Here is a 25,347-nt window from a genome sequence, read left to right on the forward strand (position 1 = left end):
CGGTTTGGTCGCGCTCGCCGCATGCAGTCGCATGCTCGTGTGCGGGGATCGCTGGTCGGCAAGGACTCGGGGTCCCGTTTCCGCGATGCATCTCTAAATTGACCTAAACTAAACTAGATAGAAATTCTGCTGCCGGCACTTCATGCTCCTGTGATCAATATGACTTCCTACTGTATAAAGTTCCCACTAGTATGCAGGTACAACAAGCAATTAGGAAAGTTAAGGATTGTACAATACATTGATGGGCCGAATGGCCTAATTCTGCTCCTATCACTTATGGCCTTGGTAAAGCCACCCTTAATAGAGAAGGATCTCGACCCGAAACGTCACCTAATTCAGTTTAGTTTATTATCACGTGTACCAAGGTAGGGTGAAAAGCTTTTGTTGCGTGCTAACCAGTCAGCGGAAGGTTAATACACAATTACAATCGAGCCATTTACCGTGTCTAGATACATGATAAGGGAATAACATTTAGTGCAAAGTAAAGCCAGCAAAGTCCGATTAAAGATAGTCCGAGGGTCACCAATGAGGTAGTTAGTAATTCAGCACTGCTCTCTAGTTGTTGGTAGGACGGTTCAGTTGCCTGATAACAGCTGGGAAGAAACTGTCTCTGAATCTGTAGGTGTGCGTTTTCCACTTTAATACCTATTCCTTTTCTCCAGAGATGCTGCCTGACCTGTTGAGTTACCCCAGCATTTTGTGTCTACCTTCGGTGTAAGCCAGCATCTGCAGTCCCTTCCTACATATTGAGTTGAGTTTTGGCCACCTTATTGGAGGTATGATGCTATTAACCATATAACCATATAACAATTACAGCACGGAAACAGGCCATCTCGGCCCTACAAGTCCGTGCCGAACAACTTTTTTTCCCCTTAGTCCCACCTGCCTGCACTCATACCATAACCCTCCATTCCCTTCTCATCCATATGCCTATCCAATTTATTTTTAAATGATACCAATGAACCTGCCTCCACCACTTCCACTGGAAGCTCATTCCACACCGCTACCACTCTCTGAGTAAAGAAGTTCCCCCTCATATTACCCCTAAACGTCTGTCCCTTAATTCTGAAGTCATGTCCTCTTGTTTGAATCTTCCCTATTCTCAAAGGGAAAAGCTTGTCCACGTCAACTCTGTCTATCCCTCTCATCATGTTAAAGACCTCTATCAAGTCCCCCCTTAACCTTCTGCGCTCCAGAGAATAAAGACCTAACTTATTCAACCTATCTCTGTAACTTAGTTGTTGAAACCCAGGCAACATTCTAGTAAATCTCCTCTGTACTCTCTCTATTTTGTTGACATCCTTCCTATTGAGGCTGGAAGGGGCGCAGAGAAGATTTACAACGATGTTACCAGAACGCGAGGGCCTGAGCTACTGGGAGAGGTTGAGCAGGCTGGGACTCTATTCCTTGGAGGGCAGGAGGTCTCATAGAGGTCACAGGTAGATTGAGTGGTCAAAACGGCTTTTGGCACTGGCCTTCATCAGTCAGAGCATTGAGCATAGAAGTTGGGATTGCAGCTGTATAAGACTAGGTTGAATAGGTTGGGACTCTATTCCTTGGAGTGCTGGAGGATGAGGGGGGTGATCTTATAGAGGTGTACAAAATCATGAGAGGAATAGATCGGGCAGACGCACAGAGTCTCTTGCCCAGAGTAGGTGAATCCAAACTTGGGGGCTATCTTATAGAAACTTACAAAATTCTTAAGGGGTCGTGCAGGCTAGATGCAGGGAGATTGTTCCCGATGTTGGGGAAGTCCAGAACAAGGGGTCACAGTTTAAGGATAAGGGGGAAGTCCTTTAGGACCGAGATGAGAAAAATATTTTTCACACAGAGAGTGGTGAATCTGTGGAATTCTCTGCCACAGAAGGTAGTTGAGGCCAGTTCATTGGCTATATTTATAAGGGAGTTAGATGTGGCCCTTGTGGCTAAGGGGATCGGGGGGGTATGGAGAGAAGGCAGGTACGGGATACTGAGTTGGATGATCAGCCATGATCATATTGAATGGCGGTGCAGGCTCGAAGGGCCGAATGGCCTACTCCTGCACCTAATTTCTATGTTTCTATGTTTCTATGTATCTTGAACCTGGGGACATAAGTTTAAGGTTTAACAGAAACTTTTTTCACACAAAGGGTGGTGGGTGGGTGTATGGAACGAGTTGCCAGAGGAGGTAGTTATGGGATGGACCATCGCAATGTTTAAGAAACAATTGGACAAGTACATGGATATGTTTAGAGGGATATGGGCCAAACGCAGGCGGGTGGGACTATTATGGATGGGACATGTTGGTCAGTGTAGGCTAGATGGGCCGAAAGGCCTGTTACCCTGCTGTCCGTCTCTATGACTCAAAAAGCTGGAGTAACTCAGCGGGTCAGGCGGTATCTCTCGAGAAAATGGATCGGTAACTTTTCGGGTCGAGGCTGAGAGTCAGGGGAAAGGGGAAGGAGAGATATAGATGGTACTTGGGACAAATTAATGGAAGATATGCAGAAAGCAACGGTGATCATGGAAATGTGGAGCCCACAATGGTCCATTGTTGTCTGTGGGATAGGTGATAATGAGTTAATACAGACGGTGGAACTCAATAGCACGACAATGAAACTAGTACTGGTTGCCCTCTCCCCTCCCTGATGGACATCTACACCTCCCACTGCCTTAGCAGGTCAAAGAAGATCACCAAAGACAGCTCCCATCCTGCGTTTGGACTGTTCGACCTGCTGCCCTCTGGAAGGCGCTATAGGTGCATCAAATCCAGGACAAACAGACTCAGGAATAGTTGCTTCCCGAGAATTATATCTACCATGAATTCAAATCCACACATTCACTGACTACACCGCCCAACACGGACTTCCATCTGTATATATGTATATATGTATGTAGCGCCGTAGAATTTGTGCACCTATCCCCCCCCCCCCATCTCCCTTCTGTTTTGTTTTCTGTTTCTTGTTTTTTGTGTAAAATTGTATGTATGCACTGAGTACGAGCAGCTTTCAGTTTCACTGTACATGTATAGTGACAATAAATGGCATATCTATCTATCTATATCTAGTACGACGACTCAGGTGGAAGAGGGGCGGAGAGAGACGGGATGCAAGGGTCACTTGAACTTAGAGTAGTCAATGTTCATACCACTGGGGTGTAAGCTGCCCAAGCGAAATATGAGGCGCTGTTCCTCCAATTTGCACTGGGCCTCACTCTGACCATGGAGGAGGCCCCAGGACAGATAGGTCAGTGTGGGAATGGGAGGGGGAGTTGAAGTGCTTGGCATCCGGGAGTTCACCCAAGGTCTGGACTGGACAAGCTAGATGCAGGAAAAATGTTCCCAATGTTGGGGCGAGTCCAGAACCAGGGGCCACACACAGTCTTAGAATAAAGGGGAGGTCATTTAAGACTGAGGTGAGAAAAAACCTTTTCACCCAGAGAGTTGCGAATTTATGGAATTCCCTGCCACAGAGGGCAGTGGAGGCCAAGTCACTGGATGGATTTAAGAGAGAGTTAGATAGAGCTCTAGGGGCTAGTGGAGTCAAGGGATATGGGGAGAAGGCAGGCACGGGTTATTGATAGGGGACGATCAGCCATGATCACCATGAATGGCGGTGCTGGCTCGAAGGGCCGAATGGCCTCCTCCTGCACCTATTTTCTATGTTTCGATGTTTCGATGGTTCTATGACTCAGCGAGGATATCCAGAGTTACTGAGAGTCTGGGAAAGCCTCAGGCTCCGCTATGCCAATGCAGGATGTTGCTGAACACAAGACTTCCACCAGGATGGGCAGCTGGCACTGAATGGGCCATTGCCGCACCCACCAACTCCTCGGCCTACCTGTCCAGGCATATCCTGGCACTTTGATGGAACTAGAATTCAGCAGTGAACCTGCAGTCAGTGTATAGCCAGAGGCACTCCAGGGAAGCTGGCCGGCAAATTACAACACGTCCTGCTCATCTCCAAGACAATGGGAAACGTGAAAAAATAAACCCAGTCCTTCACGAGTCGTGGAGTTGTTTTATTGAGTTTAGATTCATTGGGTTTTAGTTGCATTGAGTTTAGTTTAATATAGTTTATTAGGATATATATACAAACATAGAAACATAGAAAATAGGTGCAGGAGTAGGCCATTCGGCCCTTCGAGCCTGCACCGCCATTCAATATGACCATGGCTGATCATCCAACTCGGTATCCTGTACCTGCCTTCTCTCCATATATGGAAACATAGAAAATGTAATTATGTGAAGCACTTTGGGGTCAATGCAAGTTGACTAAAAATGTGCTATATAAATAAGATCATGGCTGATCATCCAATTCAGTATCCTGTACCTGCCTTCTCTCCATACATGGAAACATAGAAACATAGAAAATAGGTGCAGGAGTAGGCCATTCGGCCCTTCGAGCCTGCACCGCCATTCAATATGATCATGGCTGATCATCCAACTCAGTATCCTGTACCTGCCTTCTCTCCATACCCCCCTGACCCCTTTAGCCACAAGGGCCACATCTAACTCCCTCTTAAATATAGCCAATGAACTGTGGCCTCAACTACCTTCTGTCAACTACCTCATGTTAGGTTTAGAGGCTATATTTACGAGGGAGTTAGATGTGGCCCTTGTGGCTAAAAGGATTAGGGGGTATGGAGAGAAGGCAGGTACAGGATACTGAGCTGGATGATCATTTACAATATATATTAATGATTTGGACGAGGGAATTGAATGCAACATCTCCAAGTTTGCGCATGACACGAAGCTCGGGGGCAGTGTTAGCTGTGAGGCTGCAGGGTGACTTGGATAGGTTGGATGAGTGGGCAAATGCATGGCAGATGCAGTATAATGTGGATAAATGTGAGGTTATCCACTTTGGTGGCAAAAACAGGAAAGTAGACTATTAACTGAATGGTGGCCGATTAGGAAAAGGGGAGATGCAACGAGACCTGGGTGTCATGGTACACCAGTCATTGAAAGTAGACATGCAGGTTCAGCAGGCAGTGAAGAAAGTGAATGGTATGTTAGCATTCATAGCAAAAGGATTTGCGTATAAGAGCAGGGAGGTTCTACTGCAGTTGTACAGGGTCTTGGTGAGACCACACCTGGAGTATTGCGTACAGTTTTGGTCTCCTAATCTGAGGAAAGACATTCTTGCCATAGAGGGAGTACAGAGAAGGTTCCCCAGACTGATTCCTGGGATGCTAGGACTTTCATATGAAGAAAGATGGATAGACTCGGCTTGTACTCGCTAGAATTTAGAAGATTGAGGGGGGGATCTTATAGAAACTTACAAAATTCTTAAGGGGTTGGACAGGCTAGATGCAGGAAGATTGTTCCCGATGTTAGGGAAGTCCAGGACAAGGGGTCACAGCTTAAGGATAAGGGGGAAATCCTTTAAAACCGAGATGAGAAGAACTTATTTCACACAGAGAGTGGTGAATCTCTGGAACTCTCTGCCACAGAGGGTAGTTGAGGCCAGTTCACTGGCTAAATTTAAGAGGGAGTTAGATGTGGCCCTTGTGGCTAAGGGGATCAGGGGGTATGGAGAGAAGGCAGGTACGGGATACTGAGTTGGATGATCAGCCATGATCATATTGAATGGCGGTGCAGGCTCGAAGGGCCGAATGGCCTACTCCTGCACCTAATTTCTATGTTTCTATGTTTCTATGTATTTTGGGACCGAGATGAGAAAATCATTTTTCACACAGAGAGTTGTGAATCTGTGGAATTCTCTGCCACAGAAGGTAGTTGAGGCCCAGTTCATTGGCTATATTTTAGAGGGAGTTGCACGACTTAATTTTTTCCTTTTTTGTAAAATTAAAATCACATCAAACCATGTACACTGCAGTCAGTAACGAGGGAGTCAGATGTGGCCCTTGTGGCGAAAGGGATCAGGGGGTATGGAGAGAAGGCAGGTTCAGGATACTGAGTTGGATGATCAGCCAAGATCATATTGAATGGCGGTGCAGGCTCGAAGGGCCGATTTTCTCTTGCACCTATTTTCTATGTTTCTATAATGTTAATAGCTGGGATCTCAGCTATCAAAATAGCTGAGGGCCTCATTTATCAATTACATATTAACAGAGCTTCAATTTGGTTTTTTTTATAGATAGAAAGAAAGGAAAAAAAAGATTTAAAAATAGAATAAATTACCAATAATACAGCTTTGGAGACAGGTCTGTAGATTACAAAACGTAAAATATTCATCTAATGCTGGATTCAAGCTTCAGTCAGGCCTCTGTGATGGACCAATTTACCCTTTCAGAGAATAATTAAATGGAGACCATATTCTAGCAAATAATTCTGGTTTGTCAAGTCTAATTTTTTCCAAATGTAAGTTCTCCGACATCTCCATGATCCACATCTTGATTGTGGCTGAGGGGTAACTTTTTCACACAAAGAGTGCTGGGTGTATCCTTCTCATAACATAAAACTAGAGGTTGTACGTAGAATGGATTACGGTATTACATAGCTGGCACCTAAAATTAGGTTCCACTGTACTGTTTTGTAATGTATTAACTTCTAATAAAATAAACAAAACAAAAAAAAAGAGTGCTGGGTGTATGGAACAAGCTGGCAGAGGATTTGAGTATAGGAGCAGAGAGGTTCTACTGCAGTTGTACAGGGTCTTGGTGAGACCACACCTGGAGTATTGCGTACAGTTTTGGTCTCCAAATCTGAGGAAGGACATTATTGCCATAGAGGGAGTACAGAGAAGGTTCACCAGACTGATTCCTGGGATGTCAGGACTGTCTTATGAAGAAAGACTGGATAGACTTGGTTTATACTCTCTAGAATTTAGGAGATTGAGAGGGGATCTTATAGAAACTTACAAAATTCTTAAGGGGTTGGACAGGCTAGATGCAGGAAGATTGTTCCCGATGTTGGGGAAGTCCAGGACAAGGGGTCACAGCTTAAGGATAAAGGGGAAATCCTTTAAAACCGAGATGAGAAGAACTTTTTTTCACGCAGAGAGTGGAGAATCTCTGGAACTCTCTGCCACAGAGGGTAGTTGAGGCCAGTTCATTGGCTATATTTAAGAGGGAGTTAGATGTGGCCCTTGTGGCTAAGGGGATCAGGGGGTATGGAGAGAAGACAGGTACGGGATACTGAGTTGGATGGCGGTGCAGGCTCGAAGGGTCGAATGGCCTACTCCTGCACCTAATTTCTATGTTTCTATGTTTCTATGTTTCTAGGAGGTAGTTGAGGCTGGGAATATATCCCAATGTTTAAGAAGCAGCTAGTCAGATACATGGATAGGACAGGTTTGGAGGGATATGGACCTAACACAGGCTAGTGGGACTTGTGATGCTGGGACGTGTTGGCCAGCACGGGCAATTGGGGCCGAAGGGCTTGCTGCACCCGCTGAGTTTCCCCAGCATTTTTGTCGATTTTCCATCATCTGCAGTTCCTTCTTAAACCCTCCATTCCTTTCCCGTCCATATACCTATCCAATTTATTTTGAAATGATAAAATTGAGCCTGCCTCCACCACTTCCACCGGAAGCTCATTCCACACACAGCTGCCACTCTCTGAGTAAAGAAGTTCCCCCCTCATGTTGCCCTTAAACATTTGTCCCTTAATTCTCAAATCATGTCCTCTTGTTTGAATCTTCCCTACTCTCAATGGGAAAAAGCTTATCCACGTCAACTCTGTCTGTCCCTCTCATCATTTTAAAGACCTCTATCAAGTCCCCCAAGACACCAACATCTTATACAACTGCAACATGACCTCCCAAGAATTGCATTGTCCTATCTGGGGACACATGACAATAGAAACATAGAAACATAGAAATTAGGTGCAGGAGTAGGCCATTCGGCCCTTCGAGCCTGCACCGCCATTCAATATGATCATGGCTGATCATCCAACTCAGTACCCCGTACCTGCCTTCTCTCCATACCCTCTGATCCCCTTAGCCACAAGGGCCACATCTAACTCCCTCTTAAACATAGCCAATGAACTGGCCTCGACTACCCTCTGTGGCAGAGAGTTCCAGAGATTCACCACTCTCTGTGTGAAAAAAGTTCTTCTCTTCTCGGTTTTAAAGGATTTCCCCCTTATCCTTAAGCTGTAACCCCTTGTCCTGGACTTCCCCAACATCGGGAACAATCTTCCTGCATCTAGCCTGTCCAACCCCTTAAGAATTTTGTAAGTTTCTATAAGATCCCCCCTCAATCTCCTAAATTCTAGAGAGTATAAACCAAGTCTATCCAGTCTTTCTTCATAAGACAGTCCTGACATCCCAGGAATCAGTCTGGTGAACCGTCTCTGCACTCCCTCTATGGCAATAATGTCCTTCCTCAGCTTTGGAGACCAAAACTGTACGCAATGCTCCAGGTGTGGTCTCACCAAGACCCTGTACAACTGCAGTAGAACCTCCCTGCTCCTATACTCAAATCCTTTTGCTATGAAAGCTAACATACCATTCGCTTTGCAATAAATCTCTCTTGACTCTAGACTCTTCAACTTCTACACTCAATACTCTATCTCATCACCAGCTTTCACCAGCATAGGCTGCATATATCAGAGTCCAGGATGGACACAAAATGCTGGAGTAACTCAGCGGGACAGGCAGCATCACTGGAGAGAAGGAATGGGTGACGTATCTGGTCGAGACCCTTCTTCAGACATTGGAGCGCAGAAGGTTAAGGGGGGACTTGATAGAGGTCTTTAAAATGATGAGAGGGATAGACAGAGTTGACGTGGATAAGCTTTTCCCATTGAGAGTAGGGAAGATTCAAACAAGAGGACATTATTTGAGAATTAAGGGACAGAGATTTAGGGGCAACATGAGGGGGAACTTCTTTACTCAGAGAGTGGTAGCTGTGTGGAATGAGCTTCCAGTGGAAGTGGTGGAGGCAGGTTCGTTTTTGTCATTTAAAAATAAATTGGATAGGTATATGGACGGGAAAGGAATGGAGGGTTATGGTCTGAGTGCGGGTAGATGGGACGAGGTGAGAGAAATGCCCCTGTCCCACTTAGGAAACCTGAACGGAAACCTCTACAGACTTTGAGCCCCAACCAAGGTTTTCGGAGGTTGCAGGTGGTTGCAGGTAGTGGAAGCAGGTAGGGAGACTGACAAAAACCTCCGGGAACCGCACGGAAACCTTGGGTGGGGCGCAAAGTCCCCAGAGGTTTCTGTTCAGATTTCCTAAGTGGGACAGGGTCATAAGTGTTCGGCACGGACTTGTAGGGCCGAGATGGCCTGTTTCCGTGCTGTAATTGTTATATGGTTATACGGTTATATATATCAGAGTCTAACTCTTTGAAAGAGCTGGCCCCTTGATCTCACTTCCCTCCCTCTCCTCAAAGCCTTCCAAGTGCCTGCTTTTCAAGTCGAATTATTCAAGTCTTTTTTTTCAAGTTTTAATTGAATCTGCTGCTACTCAGGAAGCATTTTGCAGATCAAAAGCACTCACAGTGGCAGATATCAACCCCCAATGTCCCACTCACTTGAATACTTAACAATTTACTTCAATTTATAAGCTGTGGATTAATTTTCTGATGTTGATGGCACGTTGGCCCAGCGGTGGAGACCTGGGTTTGATCCAGACTCCAGGCGTTGTCTTAGAAACATCGAAACATAGAAAATAGGTGCAGGAGTAGGCCATTCGGCCCTTCGAGCCTGCACCGCCATTCAGTATGATCATGGCTGATCATGCAACTCAGTATCCCATACCTGCCTTCTCTCCATACCCCCTGATCCCTTTAGCCACAAGGGCCACATCTTACTCCCTTAAATATAGCCAATGAACTGTGGCCTCAACTACCTTCTGTGGCAGAGAATTCTACAGATTCACCACTCTCTGTGTGAAAAATGATTTTCTCAGCTCGGTCCTAAAAGACTTCCTTGTTATCCTTAAACTGTGTGACCACTTGCCCTGGACTTCCCCAACATCGGGAACAATCTTCCTGCATCTAGCCTGTCCAACCGCTTAAGGATTTTGTAAGTTTCTATAAGACCCCCCCTCGATCTCCTAAATTCTAGCGAGTACAAGCCGAGTCTATCCAGTCTTTCTTCATATGAAAGTCCTGCCATCACAGGAATCAGTCTGGTGAACCTTCTCTGTACTCCCTCTATGGCGAGAATGTCTTTCCTCAGATTAGGTCTGTGCGAAGTTTCCACGTTCTCCCCGTGACCACGCGGTTCCCCCGGGATCTCCGATTTCCTCCCCACGCTCCAAAGACGTGCAGATTTATCGGTTAATTGGCTTGGTGAAACAATATACGGTCCCTTGTGTGTGTAGGACAGTGTGAGTGTTCGAGTCGGAGTGTGAGTGTTCCACATCGGCGAAGCCAAGCGCGATCGCTGCGCCCAACGCCTCCGCTCGGTTCACTCCAACCAGCCTGATCTCCCGGTTGCTCGCCACTTCAACTCCCCCCCCCCTCCCGTTCCGAATCCGACCTTTCTGTCCTGGGCCTCCTCCGTGGCCAGAGTGAGTCCCACCGTAAATTGGAGGAGCAGCGCCTCATATTTCGTTTGGTTAGTTTACACCCCAGCGGTATGAACATTGACTTCTCCAATTTCAGGTAGTCCCTGCTTTCTCCCTCCTTCCCCTCCCCTCCCCAGCTCCCCCACAGCCCACACTGTCTCCGCCTCTTCCTTTCTTCTTCTTCCCCCCCCGCCCCCCACATCAGTTTGAAGAAGGGTCTCGACCCAAAACGTCGCCCATTCCTTCGCTCCATAGACGCTGCCTCACCCGCTGAGTTTCTCCAGCATTTTGGTCTATCTGTGACTGTACGTGGATCGCTGGTCGGCACGGATTGGGTGGGCTGAAGGGCCTGTTTCCGCGCAGTATCTCTGAACTAAACTATAAACTTTGCATTCCTCCGTTTGCAAAGACTGCCGATGTCCTGAGGCGTTGTAGTCATGGAAACAGGCCCTTCGGCCCAACTTGCCCTTGCCGACCAACATGTCCCAGCTACATTAGTCATCCCCTGCCTGCCTTTGGTCCATATCCCTCCAAACCTGTCGTATCCATGTACCTGTCCAACTGTTTCTTAAATGCTAGGGTAGTCCCAGCCTCAACTACCCCCTCTGGCAGCTCGTTCCATACACCCACCACCCTCTGAGTGAAAAAGTCACCTCTCAGATTCCTATTAAATCTTTTCCCCTTCACCTTGAACCTATGTCCTCTGGTCCTCGATTCCCCTACTCTGGGCAAGAGACTCTGTGCGTCTACTCGATCTATTCCTCTCATTAGCTTGGGTTTATGGGCACAAGTCAAAATGGCACCCAAGGCCAGAAGTGTATCTTCAATCATGCATTACCATCGCTCCGCCCTTTTAAATCTCTCTTCCAGCACCTGCACGCTATTTATGAAGGTGTTGGCTGCATTGAGGGCCTGAGCTATAGGGAGAGGTTAAGCAGGCTGGGACTCTATTCCTTAGAAACATAGAAACATAGAAACATAGAAATTAGGTGCAGGAGTAGGCCATTTGGCCCTTCGAGCCTGCACCGCCATTCAATATGATCATGGCTGATCATCCAACTCAGTATCTGTACCTGCCTTCTCTCCATACCCCCTGATCCCTTTAGCCACAAGGACCACATCTAACTCCCTCTCAAATATAGCCAATGAACTGGCCTCAACTACATTCTGTGGGAGAGAAGTCCACAGATTCACCACTCTCTGTGTGAAAAATGTTTTTCTCATCTCGGTCCTAAAAGATTTCCCCTTTATCCTTAAACTGTGACCCCTTGTTCTGGACTTCCCCAACATCGGGAACAATCTTCCTGCTACTAGCCTGTCCAACCCCTTAAGAATTTTGTAAGTTTCTATAAGATTCCCCCCTCAATCTTCTAAATTCTAGCGAGTACAAACCAAGTCTATCCAGTCTTTTTTCATATGAAAGTCCTGACATCCCAGGAATCAGTCTGGTGAACCTTCTCTGTACTCCCTCTATGGCAAGAATGTCCTTCCTCAGATTTGGAGACCAAAACTGTACGCAATACTCCAGGTGTGGTCTCACCAAGACCCTGTACAACTGCAGTAGAGCCTCCCTGCTCCTATACTCAAATCCTTTTGCTATGAATCCTAACATACCATTCGCTTTCTTCACTGCCTGCTGCACCTGCATGCCTACTTTCAATGACTGGTGTACCATGACACCCAGGTCTCTGAGAGGAATAAATCGGGTAGATGCACAGAGTCTCTTGCCCAGAGCAGGGGAATCAAGAACCAGAGGACACAGGTTTAAGGTGAAGGGGGACAAATTTAATAGGAATCTGAGGTATCATTTTTTTTTTCACACAAAGGGTGGTGAGTGTATGGAGCACACTGCCAGAGGAGGTAGTTGAGGCAGGGACTATTGCAATTAGAGAGGTACAAGGATAGGACCAGTTTAAAGGGATATGGGCCAAACGCAGGCAGGTGGGTCTAGTGTAGATGGAACATGTTGATCGGTGTGGGCAAGTTGGGCCGAAGGGCCTGTTCACACACTGTATCACTCTACGACTCTATGTATCTGTACACTGTGGACGGCTCGATTGTACTCATGTAGAATCTTTCCTCTGGCTGGATAGCACGGAGCAAAAGCATTTCGCTGTATCCCGCTACCCGTGACAATAAACCAAACTAACATAAATTAAACAGGAGATAGGCACAAAAAGCTGGAGTAACTCAGCGGGGCAGGCAGCATCTCTGGAGAGAAGGAATGGGTTTGGTAACATTTTTATAAACATTAATAACTCTTTTATTTTTTATCGATGGGAAAAAATCCTCTTGTCCTGCACGGCGGAGGGGGACTCTGAGTAAGATGGCCAAAAATCGTAGCCGTAAGTGGCAGCGTTTTTTCTAAAATCAATATGAAATGCAAGCAGGAAGTGGTCAAGATGTGAGCTTTAATTATATTCCTTCTCCCCAGAGATGCTGCCTGTCCCGCTGAGTGACTGCAGCTTTTTTTTGTGTCTATCTTCAGTTAAAAACCAGCACCTGCAGTTCCTTCCTGAACCATACAGGTGGGATGTACCGTGCTTGGCAAGGTGTGGGAGGTGCTGCACTGGTTGGAAGGGAAAATTCAGGCTCACAACTAATTTAAAATGCCACATCAGGCACGCACACATGGACCGAGGGCAGCAGATAGCGGGGAGATGAATTAAACATCGAAGGAGTCTGTCACTTTGGGTTACAGAGAGCAGAGATCAAACGCATTAAAGAGAACAGAACCACTTAGTGCCGAGTGGGGATGTCCTGAATATGCCGTGCACTTGGGAGGAAACATTGTACTCTGTTTGTGTTTTCATATAGGGGGGAGGATGAGGAAAGGGAAAGGGAGCAAATACATAGACGCAGAAACATAGAAACATAGAAATTAGGTGCAGGAGTAGGCCATTCGGCCCTTCGAGCCTGCACCGCCATTCAATATGATCATGGCTGATCATCCAACTCAGTATCCCGTACCTGCCTTCTCTCCATACCCTCTGATCCCCTTAGCCACAAGGGTCACATCTAACTCCCTCTTAAATATAGCCAATGAACTGGCCTCAACTACCCTCTGTGGCAGAGAGTTCCAGAGATTCACCACTCTCTGTGTGAAAAAAGTTCTTCTCATCTCGGTTTTAAAGGATTTCCCCCTTATCCTTAAGCTGTGACCCCTTGTCCTGGAATTCCCCAACATCGGGAGCAATCTTCCTGCATCTAGCCTGTCCAACCCCTTAAGAATTTTGTAAGTTTCTATAAGATCCCCTCTCAATCTCCTAAATTCTAGAGAGTATAAACCAAGTCTATCCAGTCTTTCTTCATAAGACAGTCCTGACATCCCATGAATCAGTCTGGTGAACCTTCTCTGCACTCCCTCTATGGCAATAATGTCCTTCCTCAGATTTGGAGACCAAAACTGTACGCAATACTCCAGGTGTGGTCTCACCAAGACCCTGTACAACTGCAGTAGAACCTCCCTGCTCCTATACTCAAATCCTTTTGCTATGAAAGCCAACATACCATTCGCTTTCTTTACTGCCTGCTGCACCTGCATGCCTACCTTCAATGACTGGTGTACCATGACACCCAGGTCTCGCTGCATCTCCCCCTTTCCCAATCGGCCACCATTTAGATAATAGTCTGCTTTCCTGTTTTTGCCACCAAAATGGATAAGAAGAGGGAGAACAGGCTAATAGCCCTGTCCCACGGTACAAGTTCATTCCAAGAACTCTCCCGAGTTTAAAAAAAATCAAACTGGTGGTAAGCACGGAGAATGAACGTAGCGGGTACGTCGGAGCTCGGGGACGTCTCTTAGCCGCTCGTAACACTAACGGCAGGCGCTCGGGAAGACTCGCTAACGGCAGGTAAGCACGGGAAGACTGGTGAAGATTTTTCGACACGTTGGTAAAAAATACCCACGGGAGCCCCGAGCACCGACGAGCGGCCGTTACGCGTAAATCTCCGAGTTCGAATCAGGGCAAACTCGGGGGAGAGCTCTTGGAATGAACTCCTACTGTGGGACAGGGCTTATACAAGCCAGCACGAAATGAACAGACACAAAATGCTGGAGTAACTCAACGGTTCAGGCAGCATCTGTGGAGAAATATGTTCCGGCCTTTCCTCGCCTCCGAGCTTATTTCCCCCAGCGCAGTTTAGTTTAGTTTAGAGATACAGCGCGGAAACAGGGCCATCCCCGCCGACCAGCGATCCCCGCACACTAACACTAACACTTTACCAAAACCAATTAGCCAACAAGCCTGTACGTCTTTGTAGTGTGGGAGCTCAGTTGAGGCCACAGTTCATTGGCTGGATTTAAGAGGGAGTTAGATGTGGCCCTTGTGGCTAAAGGGATCGGGGGTATGGAGAGAAGGCAGGTACAGGATACTGAGTTGGATGATCAGCCATGATCATATTGGATGGCGGTGCAGGCTCGAAGGGCTGAATGGCCTACTCCTGCACCTATTTTCTATGTTTCGTACCTCGGTGACTGCAATCACCACCCCACCCCCAGACACTTATTATTTTTTTAAATTCAAATACGTTTGCTATGTCGCTCTTCCAGGGAGATGCTAAATGCATTTCGTTGTCTCTGTACTGTACACTGACAATGACAATTAAATTGAATCTGAATCTGAATCTGAATCTGAATCTATGGTCCTATGTTCCATACACCACCGCCCTATGTGTGAAAAAGTTCCTATTAAATCTTTTCCCCTTCTCCTTGAACCTATGTCCTCTGGTCCTCGATTCCCCCACTCTGGGCAAGAGATTCCGTGCATCTACCCGATCTATTCCTATCAAGATTTGATACACTGATATGGAGTTATCAATGGCTTAGTTGGTGAGGCAGATTGTAAGGAGTGCATGAAGATCACGGAGGAAGAGGGAATGAAGCGTTGACGGTGATAATTCTGGAGATTAAGGACTGGAAATACATATGTGTCGGAAGGAACTGCAGATGCTGGTTTACACCGAAGATAGACACAAATTGCGAGTAACTTTGCGGGGACGGCAGCATCTCTGGAGCGAATGAATGGGTGATGTTTCAGGTCTGAAGAAGGGTCTCGACTCGAAACGTCGCCCATCCCATCTCTCCAGAGATGATCATAGAAACATGGAAAATAGGTGCAGGAGTAGGCCATTCGGCCCTTCAAGCCTGCACCGCCATTCAATATGATCATGGCTGATCATCCAACTCAGTATCCTGTACCTGCCTTCTCTCCGTACCCCCTGATCCCTTTAGCCACAAGGGCCACATCTATCTCCCTCTTAAATATAGCCAATGAACTGTGGCCTCAACTACATTTTGTGGCAGAGAATTCCACAGATTCACCACTCTCCGAGTGAAAATAGTTTTTCTTATCTCAGTCCTAAAAAGACTTCCCCCTTATACTTAAACTGTGACCCCTTGTTCTGGACTTCCCCAACATCGGGAACAATCTTCCTGCATCTAGCCTGTCCAACCCCTTAAGAATTTTGTAAGTTTCTATAAGATCCCCTCTCAATCTCCTAAATTCTAGAGAGTATAAACCGAGTCTATCCAGTCTTTCTTCATAAGACAGTCCTGACATCCCAGGAATCAGTCTGGTGAACCTTCTCTGCACTCCCTCTATGGCAAGAATGTCTTTCCTCAGATTTGGAGACCAGAACTGTACGCAATACTCCAGGTGTGGTCTCACCAAGACCCTGTACAACTGCAGTAGAACCACCCTGCTCCTATACTCAAATCCTTTTGCTATCAATGCTAACATACCATAGAGCGCTTTCTTCACTGCCTTATCATGTATCTGTACACTGTGGATGGCCCGATTGTAATCATGTATGGTCTTTCCACTGACCTGATAGCACGCAGCAAAAGCCTTTCACTGTACCTCGGTACACATGACAATGAAAAAAAACGAAACTATAACTGCCTGTCCCGCTGAGTTACTCCAGCATTTCGTGTCTATCTTTGGAGATACATAGGTGATAAACACATAACCATATAACAATTACAGCACAGAAACCGGCCATCTCGGCCCTTCTAGTCTGTGCCGAACACTTACTCTCACCTAGTCCCATCTACCTGCACTCAGACCATAACCCTCCATTCCTTTCCCGTCCATATACCTATCCAATTTATTTTTAAATGATAAAATCGAACCTGCCTCCACCACTTCCACTGGAAGCTCATTCCACACAGCTACCCCTCTCTGAGTAAAGAAATTCCCCCTCATGTTGCCCCTAAACTTCTGTCCCTTAATTCTCAAATCATGTCCTCTTGTTTGAATCTTCCCCTACTCTCAATGGGAAAAGCTTATCCACGTCAACTCTGTCTATCCCTCTCATCATTTTAAAGACCTCTATCAAGTCCCCCCTTAACCTTCTGCGCTCCAAAGAATAGAGACCTATCTTGTTCAACCTTTCCCTGTAACTCAGGTGCTGAAACCCAGGCACCTGTATTATGTAAAAGAATATGTGTGTTATGATTGTGTTTATAATTTGTTTGGTTGTTTTGTTTGTTTGTCTTTTGCACAAAAGTCCGCGAGCATTGCCACTTTCATTTCACTGCACATCTCATATGTGTATGTGACAAATAAACTTGACTTGACTTGACTTGACATTCTAGTAAATCTCCTCTGTACTCTCTCTATTGGGTGATGGGTGATAAAAACTGGAGGTATGTAAATGCTTTGAATGCCGGGTCTGAGCCCCTGGGATGAATGCCGAGGGGGCAGGGTGGCACAGCAGTATAGTCACTGCCTCACAGCGACAGAGACCCGGGTTCGATCCCGACTACGGGTGCTGTCTGAACAGAGTTTGCACGTACACCCCCATGTGACCTGCGTGGGTTTCCCCCAGTTTCCTCCCACACTCCAAAGACGTACAGGTTTGCCGGCCCAATTGGTTTTGGTAAATTTGTAAAATGTCCCTGGTGTGTGTTGGATAGTTTTAGTTACAAGGTCATAAGGAATAGGAATAGAATTAGGCCATTCGGCCCATTGAGTCTATTCCGCCATTCAATCATGGCTGATCTAACCCTATCCTCATGCCTTCCCCCCATAGCCTCTGACACCCGTACTAATCAACCTGTACTAACAAGTGTGGGGGTCAGCGGTCGGTGCGGACTCGGTGGGCCAAAGGTCCTGTTTCCACACTGTATCTCTTAAACTAAACTAAACTAAACTAAACTAAATGTGACTGGGTAACATATAGAACAGCCATTCTCAACCATGTTTTGGCCACAGCCCCTTTAAGAGATCTTCCCTGCTTCCAGGGCCCCCTGTCCAACATAGATCTCCACAGTCTCCTTAGATGCTGCTGCGATTTTCAGCGTCTGCAGTTCATAGAAATATAGAAACATGGAAAATAGGTGCAGGAGTAGAGGCCATTCGGCCCTTCGAGCCTGCACCGTCATTCAATATGATCATGGCTGATCATCCAACTCAGTATCCTGTACCTGCCTTCTCTCCATACCCCCTGATCCCTTTAGCCACAAGGGCCACATCTAACTCCCTCTGAAATATAGCCAATCAACTGTGGCCTCAACTACCTTCTGTGGCAGAGAATTCCACAGATTCACCACTCTCTGTGTGAAAAATGATTTTCTCATCTCGGTCCTAAAAGACTTCCCTCTTATCCTTAAACTGTGTGACCCCTTGTTCTGGACTTCCCCAACATCGGGAACAATCTTCCTGCATCTAGCCTGTCCAACCCCTTAAGAATTTTGTAAGTTTCTACAAGATTCCCCCCTCAATCTTCTAAATTCTAGAGTGTACAAGCCGAGTCTATCCAGTCTTTCTTCATATGATGGGACTAGGTGAGAGTAAGTGTTCGGCACGGTCTAGAAGGGCCGAGATGGCCTGTTTCCGTGCTGTAATTGTTCTTTGGAACTCTCTGCCACAGAGGGTAGTCTGATCATATTGAATGGCGGTGCAGGCTCGAAGGACCGAATGGCCTACTCCTGCACCTAATTTCTATGTTTCTATGTTTCTATGTTTGGTTATTATGTTGGGCTGAACGGCCTGTTTCCACACTGTGTACGACGCTCTGAGGCTCAGTCAAAGAGTCAAGAATGTTTCATTGTCAAATGTCCCAGATAGAACGATGACATAACTTGCAGCGGGATGTTTTCGAGAAGTTTAATTTAGAAAGCGGAGAGGCTTAATGGACCAGATAGTGCTGCCACAGGCAGGTCACTGCATTAAGTGAAGGAGGAAGATGCAAGCTGCTATTCCCAGCTGAGGAAATGTCAAATAGCAAGGACTGGCTCGTGGGAGCAAAGTGTCAAAAGTATTCCACTTCACCCGGGAAAAGGGGAAGTTAAATTATTGATACTGACAGAGTGGAGTGCAAATGCATCGGACCATGTACCTGCATGACAGCACAATCAAAGCAGGCTCAGCACTCATGGGCTCACACCAGACATACCATGCACGGGCTGTGTTCATTATAGAAACAAAGACATAGACAATAGGTGCAGGACTAGGCCATTCGGCCCTTCGAGCCTGCACCGCCATTCAATATGATCATGGCTGATCATCCAACTCAGTATCCCATCCCTGCCTTCTCTCAAGTCAAGTCAAGTCAAGTTTATTTGTCACATACACATACGAGATGTGCAGTGAAATGAAAGTGGCAATGCTCGCGGACTTTTGTGCAAAAGACAAACAACAAAACAACCAAACAAATTATAAACACAATCATAACACACATATTCTTTTACATAATAAATAATGGAAGGAAAAACGTTCAGTAGAGTTAGTCCCTGGTGAGATAGGCGTTTACAGTCCGAATTGCCTCTGGGAAGAAACTCCTTCTGAACCTCTCCGTTCTCACCGCATGGCAACGGAGGCGTTTGCCTGACCATAGCAGCTGGAACAGTCCGTTGCACGGGTGGAAGGGGTCTCCCATGATTTTATTTGCTCTGGAGTTGCACCATACCCCCTGATCCCTTTAGCCACAAGGGCCACATGTGTAACTCCCTCTGAAACATAGCCAATGAACTGTGGCCTCAACTACCTTCTGTGGCAGAGAATTCCACAGATTCAACACTCTCTGTTTAAAAAATGATTTTCTCATCTCGGTCCTAAAAGATATCCCTCTTATCATAGGCATATGGATGAGAAGGGAAAGGAGGGTTATGGTATGAGTGCAGGCAGGTGGGACTAAGGGAAAAAAATTGTTCGGCACGGACTTGTACGGCCGAGATGGCCTGTTTCCGTGCTGTAATTGTTATATGGTTATCCTTAAACTGTGACCCCTTGTCCTGGACTTCCCCAACATCGGGAACAATCTTCCTGCATCCAGCCTGTCCAACCCCTTAAGAATTTTGTAAGTTTCTGTAAGATCCCCCCTCAATCTTCTGAATTCTAGCGAGTACAAGCCGAGTCTATCCAGTCTTTCTTCATATGAAAATCCTGATGTCCCAGGAATCAGTCTGGTGAACCTTCTCTGCACTCCCTCTATGGCAATAATGTCCTTCCTCAGATTAGGAGACCAAAACTGCACACAATACTCCAGATGTGGTCTCGCCAAGACCCTGTACAACTGCAGTAGAACCTCCCTGCTCCTATACTCAAATCCTTTTGCAATGAAAGCTAACATACCATTTGCTTTCTTTACTGCCTGCTGCACCTGCATGCCTACTTTCAATGACTGGTATACCATAACACCCAGGTCTCATTGCATCTCCCCTTTTACTAATCGGCCACCATTCAGGTAACAGTCTATCTTCCTGTTTTTGCTACCAAAGTGGATAACCCCATATTTATCCACATTATACTGCATCTGCCAAACATTTGCCCACTCACCCAGCCTATCCAAGTCACCTGGCAGTCTCCTAGCATCCTCCTCACAGCTAACACTGCCCCCCAGCTTAGTGTCATCCGTAAACTTGGAGATGTTGCCTTCAATTCCCTCGTCCAGATCATTAATACATATTGTAAATAGCTGGGGTCCCAGTACTGAGCCTTGCGGTACCCCACTAGTCACTGCCTGCCATTGTGAAAAGGACCCGTTTACTCCTACTCTTTGCTTCCTGTTTGCCAGCCAGTTCTCTATCCACATCAATACTGAACCCCCAATGCTGTGTGCTTTAAGTTTGTATACTGATCTCTTATGTGGGACCTTGTCGAAAGCCTTCTGGAAGTCCAGATATAACACATCCACTGGTTCTCCCCTATCCACTCTACTAGTTATATCCTTGTCGAAAGCCTTCTGGAAGTCCAGATACAACACATCCACACAACACATATGGGGCGAGTCGGGCCTACCGGGGCGGGTTCGTGTCGGCGCTACGCATGGTTGCTCGGAGCGATCAACCTCCGCACTCTATTGTTATTATGTCCATATATCTAATGATACCCTCTGGACAAAGCCTGCTAATGATCGTATCGTGATCTGCTCAACTTGGACACCTGCCAAATGTCCACAGGCACACCACCTCGCATTAAAAATCATGCTTACTGCTCTCGGACGAGGGGCGTTGGTTGTGTGGCAAATAAATTATCCAATTAAGTTTCAGACGCCCAAAGTAGGTCCCTTATAGAAACATCGAAAATAGGTTCAGGAGGAGGCCATTTGGCCGTTCGAGCCAGCACCGCCATTCATTGAGATTATGGCTGATCATCCCCAATCAGTAACCCATGCCTGCCTTCTCCCCATATCCCTTGACTCCACTAGCCCCTAGAGCTCTATCTAACTCTCTCTTAAATCCATCCAGTGAACTGGCCTCCACTGCCCTCTGTGGCAGGGAATTCCACAAATTCACAACTCTCTGGGTGAAAACGTTTTTTTCCCCCATCTCAGTTTTAAATGACCTCAAAAACCTCTGCCTCACTTAGGAAACCTGAACGGGAACCTCTGGAGACTTTGCGCCCCACTTAAGGTTTCCGTGCGGTTCCCGGAGGTTTGCAGGTGGTTGCCGGAGGTTGCAGGTAGTGGAAGCCGGTAGGGAGACTGACGAAAACCCTCCGGGAACCGCACGGAAACCTTGGGCGGGGCGCAAAGTCTCCAGAGGTTTCCGTTCAGGTTTCCTAAGTGGGACAGGGGCATTTTTTTTTTAGACTATGCGACCCCTGGTTCTGGATTCCCCCAACATTGGGAACATTCTAGCTTGTCCAGTCCTTTTATAATTTTACACGTTTCTGACATGTTATGTGTACAGAGCGGGTGAAAAAAATGGGATAACATAGAACTAACGTAGAACCAATGGCCAGTGTGAAATCAATGGGCCGAAGGGCCTGTTTCCATGCCGTATCTACAAACTGAACTGTTTTAGAGGTACCTGTACTAGCATGGAAACAGGTGGCCAGCGCTCACCCCACACACTAGCGCTATCCCACACACGAGGGACAACTCATAGTTTTACCCAAGCCAATTAACCTACAAACCTGAACGGTCTTTAACATGGAGGCTGCAGTGAATCGTCCGATTGGCTGCAACCTTCCCTCCATGGATGAACTGTACACTGCAAGGGCCAGGAAGCGAGCGGGCAAGATCATCTCTGACCCCTCTCACCCTGGCCACAAACTCTTTGAATCACTTCCCTCTGGAAGGCGACTCCGGACTGTCAAAGCTGCCACAGCCAGCTCAACAGCCAAAAATTCTGTAGCCTCCCTTTGATCTGGTATTTTGTTGGTTCACATAGAAACATAGAAACATAGAAATTAGGTGCAGGAGTAGGCCATTCGGCCCTTCGAGCCTGCACCGCCATTCAATATGATCATGGCTGATCATCCAACTCAGTATCCCGTACCTGCCTTCTCTCCATACCCCCTGATCCCCTTAGCCACAAGGGCCACATCTAACTCCGTCTTAAATATAGCCAATTAACTGGCCTCAACTACCCTCGGTGGCAGAGAGTTCCAGAGATTCACCACTCTCTGTGTGAAAAAAAGTTCTTCTCATCTCGGTTTTTAAAGGATTTCCCCTTTATCCTTAAGCTGTGACCCCTTGTCCTGGACTTCCCTAACATCGGGAACAATCTTCCTGCATCTAGCCTGTCCAACCCCTTAAGAATTTTGTAAGTTTCTATAAGATCCCCTCTCAATCTTCTAAATTCTAGAGAGTATAAACCAAGTCTATCCAGTCTTTCTTCATAAGACAGTCCTGACATCCCAGGAATCAGTCTGGTGAACCGTCTCTGCACTCCCGCTATGGCAATAATGTCCTTTGCTTGATCAATGGTGTTTTATCATTAATGTTTTATGATTATTAATGTTTAGTGTTTTCTGAGTCATTTGTAACTGTCACTGTATGTAATGTTGTTACTTGTGGGCGGAGCACCAAGGCAAATTCCTTGTATGTGAATACTTGGCCAATAAACTTACTTACTTACTTACTTAAAATGTGGGACGAGCTGTTGGACTTTCTTTCTTTAGACTTTAGATTTTAGACATACATCACGGAAACAGGCCCTTCAGCCCATCCAGTCCGTGCTGCCCCGCGATCACCTCGTACACTAGCACTATCCTACACACTTTACAGATGCCACTTAACGTACACAGCCTGTACGTGTAGGAAGGAACAACAGATGCTGATTTAAATTGAAGATAGACACAACATGCTGGAGTAACTCAGCGGGGCAGGCAGCATCTGTGGAGAGAAGGAATGGGCGACGTTTCGGGTCGAGGCCAGTCTGGAAAAGGGTCTCAAAAAATTCAAAACCGGCCACGACTAAAAATAGGTTGCTGTTTTAAAAATCGGTGATTTTTTTATTCGAAGCCGATACTAGTTGAAGGTGGTTGCCGGAGGTTGCAGGTGGTTGCCGGAGGTTGCAGGTGGTTGCCGGAGGTTGCAGGCGGTTGCCGGAGGTTGCAGGTGGTTGCCGGAGGTTGCAGGAGGTTGCAGGTGGTTGCCGGAGGTTGCAGGTGGTTGCCGGAGGTTGCAGGCGGTTGCCGGAGGTTGCAGGTGGTTGCCGGAGGTTGCAGGAGGTTGCAGGTGGTTGCCGGAGGTTGCAGGAGGTTGCAGGTGGTTGCTGGTGGTCGCAGGTGGTTGCAGGTGGTTGCAGGTGGTTGCAGGAGGTTGCCGGAGGTTGCAGGAGGTTGCAGGTGGTTGCAGGTGGTTGCAGGTGGTTGCCGGAGGTTGCAGGAGGTTGCAGGTGGTTGCCGGAGGTTGCCGGAGGTTGCAGGTTGGTTGCCGGTGGTTTCAGGTGGTTTCGGGAGGTTGCAGGTGGTTGCCGGAGGTTGCAGGCGGTTGCCGGAGGTTGCCGGAGGTTGCAGGAGGTTGCAGTTGGTTGCCGGAGGTTGCAGGTGGTTGCCGGAGGTTGCAGGTGGTTGCCGGAGGTTGCAGGTGGTTGCCGGAGGTTGCAGGTGGTTGCCGGAGGTTGCAGCAACCAGCTTCGACTAAAAAATGACCGATTTCTAAAACGGCAACCTCGCGGCCGGTTTCGAATTTTTTGGAATAATCGCCGGAAGATAGAAGATGCGGAAAACACTTTCGACCGTTAGGGAGACTCCGGGAACCGCACGGAAACCTTGGGCGGGGCACAAAGTCTCCAGAGGTTTCCGTTCAGGTCTCCTAAGTGGGACGGGGGCTTAACACTATCCCACACACTAGGAACAATTCATAGAAGCCAATTAACCGACAAGCCGATACGTCTTTGGAGCTGGCGGAGGAAACCGGAGCACCCGGAGAAAACCCACGCGGTCTCGGGGAGAACGTGCAAACTCCGTACAGACAGCACCCGCAGTCAGGATCGAACCCGGGTCTCTGGCGCTGTGAGGCAGCAACTCTACCCGCTGCTCCACATGGCCAATCACATATGTATACCAATATGCACATATATACAGACACAAATTCTTAATTAGTCCGGGTGCCATGGGGTTTATGGGGAGAAGGCAGGAGTATGGGGCTTGAGAGGGAAAGATAGATCAGCCATGATTGAATGGCGGAGTAGACATGATGGGCCGAATGGCCTAATTCTGCTCCTATCACTTACGAACTTATGAACATACAGACACACACACACACACACACACACACACACACACACACACACACACACACACACACACACACACACACACACACACACACACCACACACACACACACACACACACACACACACACACACACACACACACACACACACACACACACCCCTTACATTTTGATTGTCAAATATTCGAGCAGGAGCTTGATCGGTTGGCCAGGTGGGCGGAGGAAAGGTTAATGGAATTGTATACAGCGATATAGAAACATAGAAACATGGAAAATAGGTGCAGGAGTAGAGGCCATTCGGCCCTTCGAGCCTGCACCGCCATTCAATATGATCATGGCTGATCATCCAACTCAGTATCCCGTACCTGCCTTCTCTCCATACCCTCTGATCCCCTTAGCCACAGGGCCACATCTAACTCCCTCTTAAATATAGCCAATGAACTGGCCTCAACTACCCGCTGTGGCAGAGAGTTCCAGAGATTCACCACTCTCTGCGTGAAAAAAGTTCTTCTCATCTCGTTTTTAAAGGATTTCCCCCTTATCCTTAAGCTGTGACCCCTTGTTCTGGACTTCCCCAACATCGGGAACAATCTTCCTGCATCTAGCCTGTCCAACCCCTTAAGAATTTTGTAAGTTTCTATAAGATCCCCTCTCAATCTCCTAAATTCTAGAGAGTATAAACCAAGTCTATCCAGTCTTTCTTCATATGAAAGTCCTGCCATCCCAGGAATCAGTCTGGTGAACCTTCTCTGCACTCCCTCTATGGCAATAATGTGAGGTGTTTGGCCGTTGGGCCTACTTCCTGAGGCTCTGTGACTCCGTGACTCCACTGCAGTACATGTAGAATTCTCAGAGGATTGGACAGGAGTGGATGCAGGAACAATGTTCCCCGATGTTGGGGGAGTCCAGAACCAGGGAGGTCACACTGCGGTTTAAGAATAAGGGGTAGGCCATTTAGCCCTGAGATGAGGAAAAACATTTTCGCCCAGAGAGTTGTGAATCTGCGGAATTCTCTGCCACACAAGGC

At 47.1% G+C, this 25,347-nt stretch overlaps 1 protein-coding gene across 1 annotated transcript in view; it reads right to left on the bottom strand.

The window, feature by feature from the left end:
* Positions 1-25,347, bottom strand: part of LOC129716129 (protein Wnt-10a-like) — a gene marked incomplete at its 3' end in the record, with an annotated part of 64,402 nt that overhangs the window by 12,833 nt on the left and 26,222 nt on the right. The gene's annotated exons all lie outside the window — the stretch shown is intronic.

This window comes from Leucoraja erinacea, unplaced genomic scaffold (genome assembly GCF_028641065.1).
Source record: "Leucoraja erinacea ecotype New England unplaced genomic scaffold, Leri_hhj_1 Leri_171S, whole genome shotgun sequence".
NCBI lineage: Eukaryota > Metazoa > Chordata > Chondrichthyes > Rajiformes > Rajidae > Leucoraja > Leucoraja erinaceus.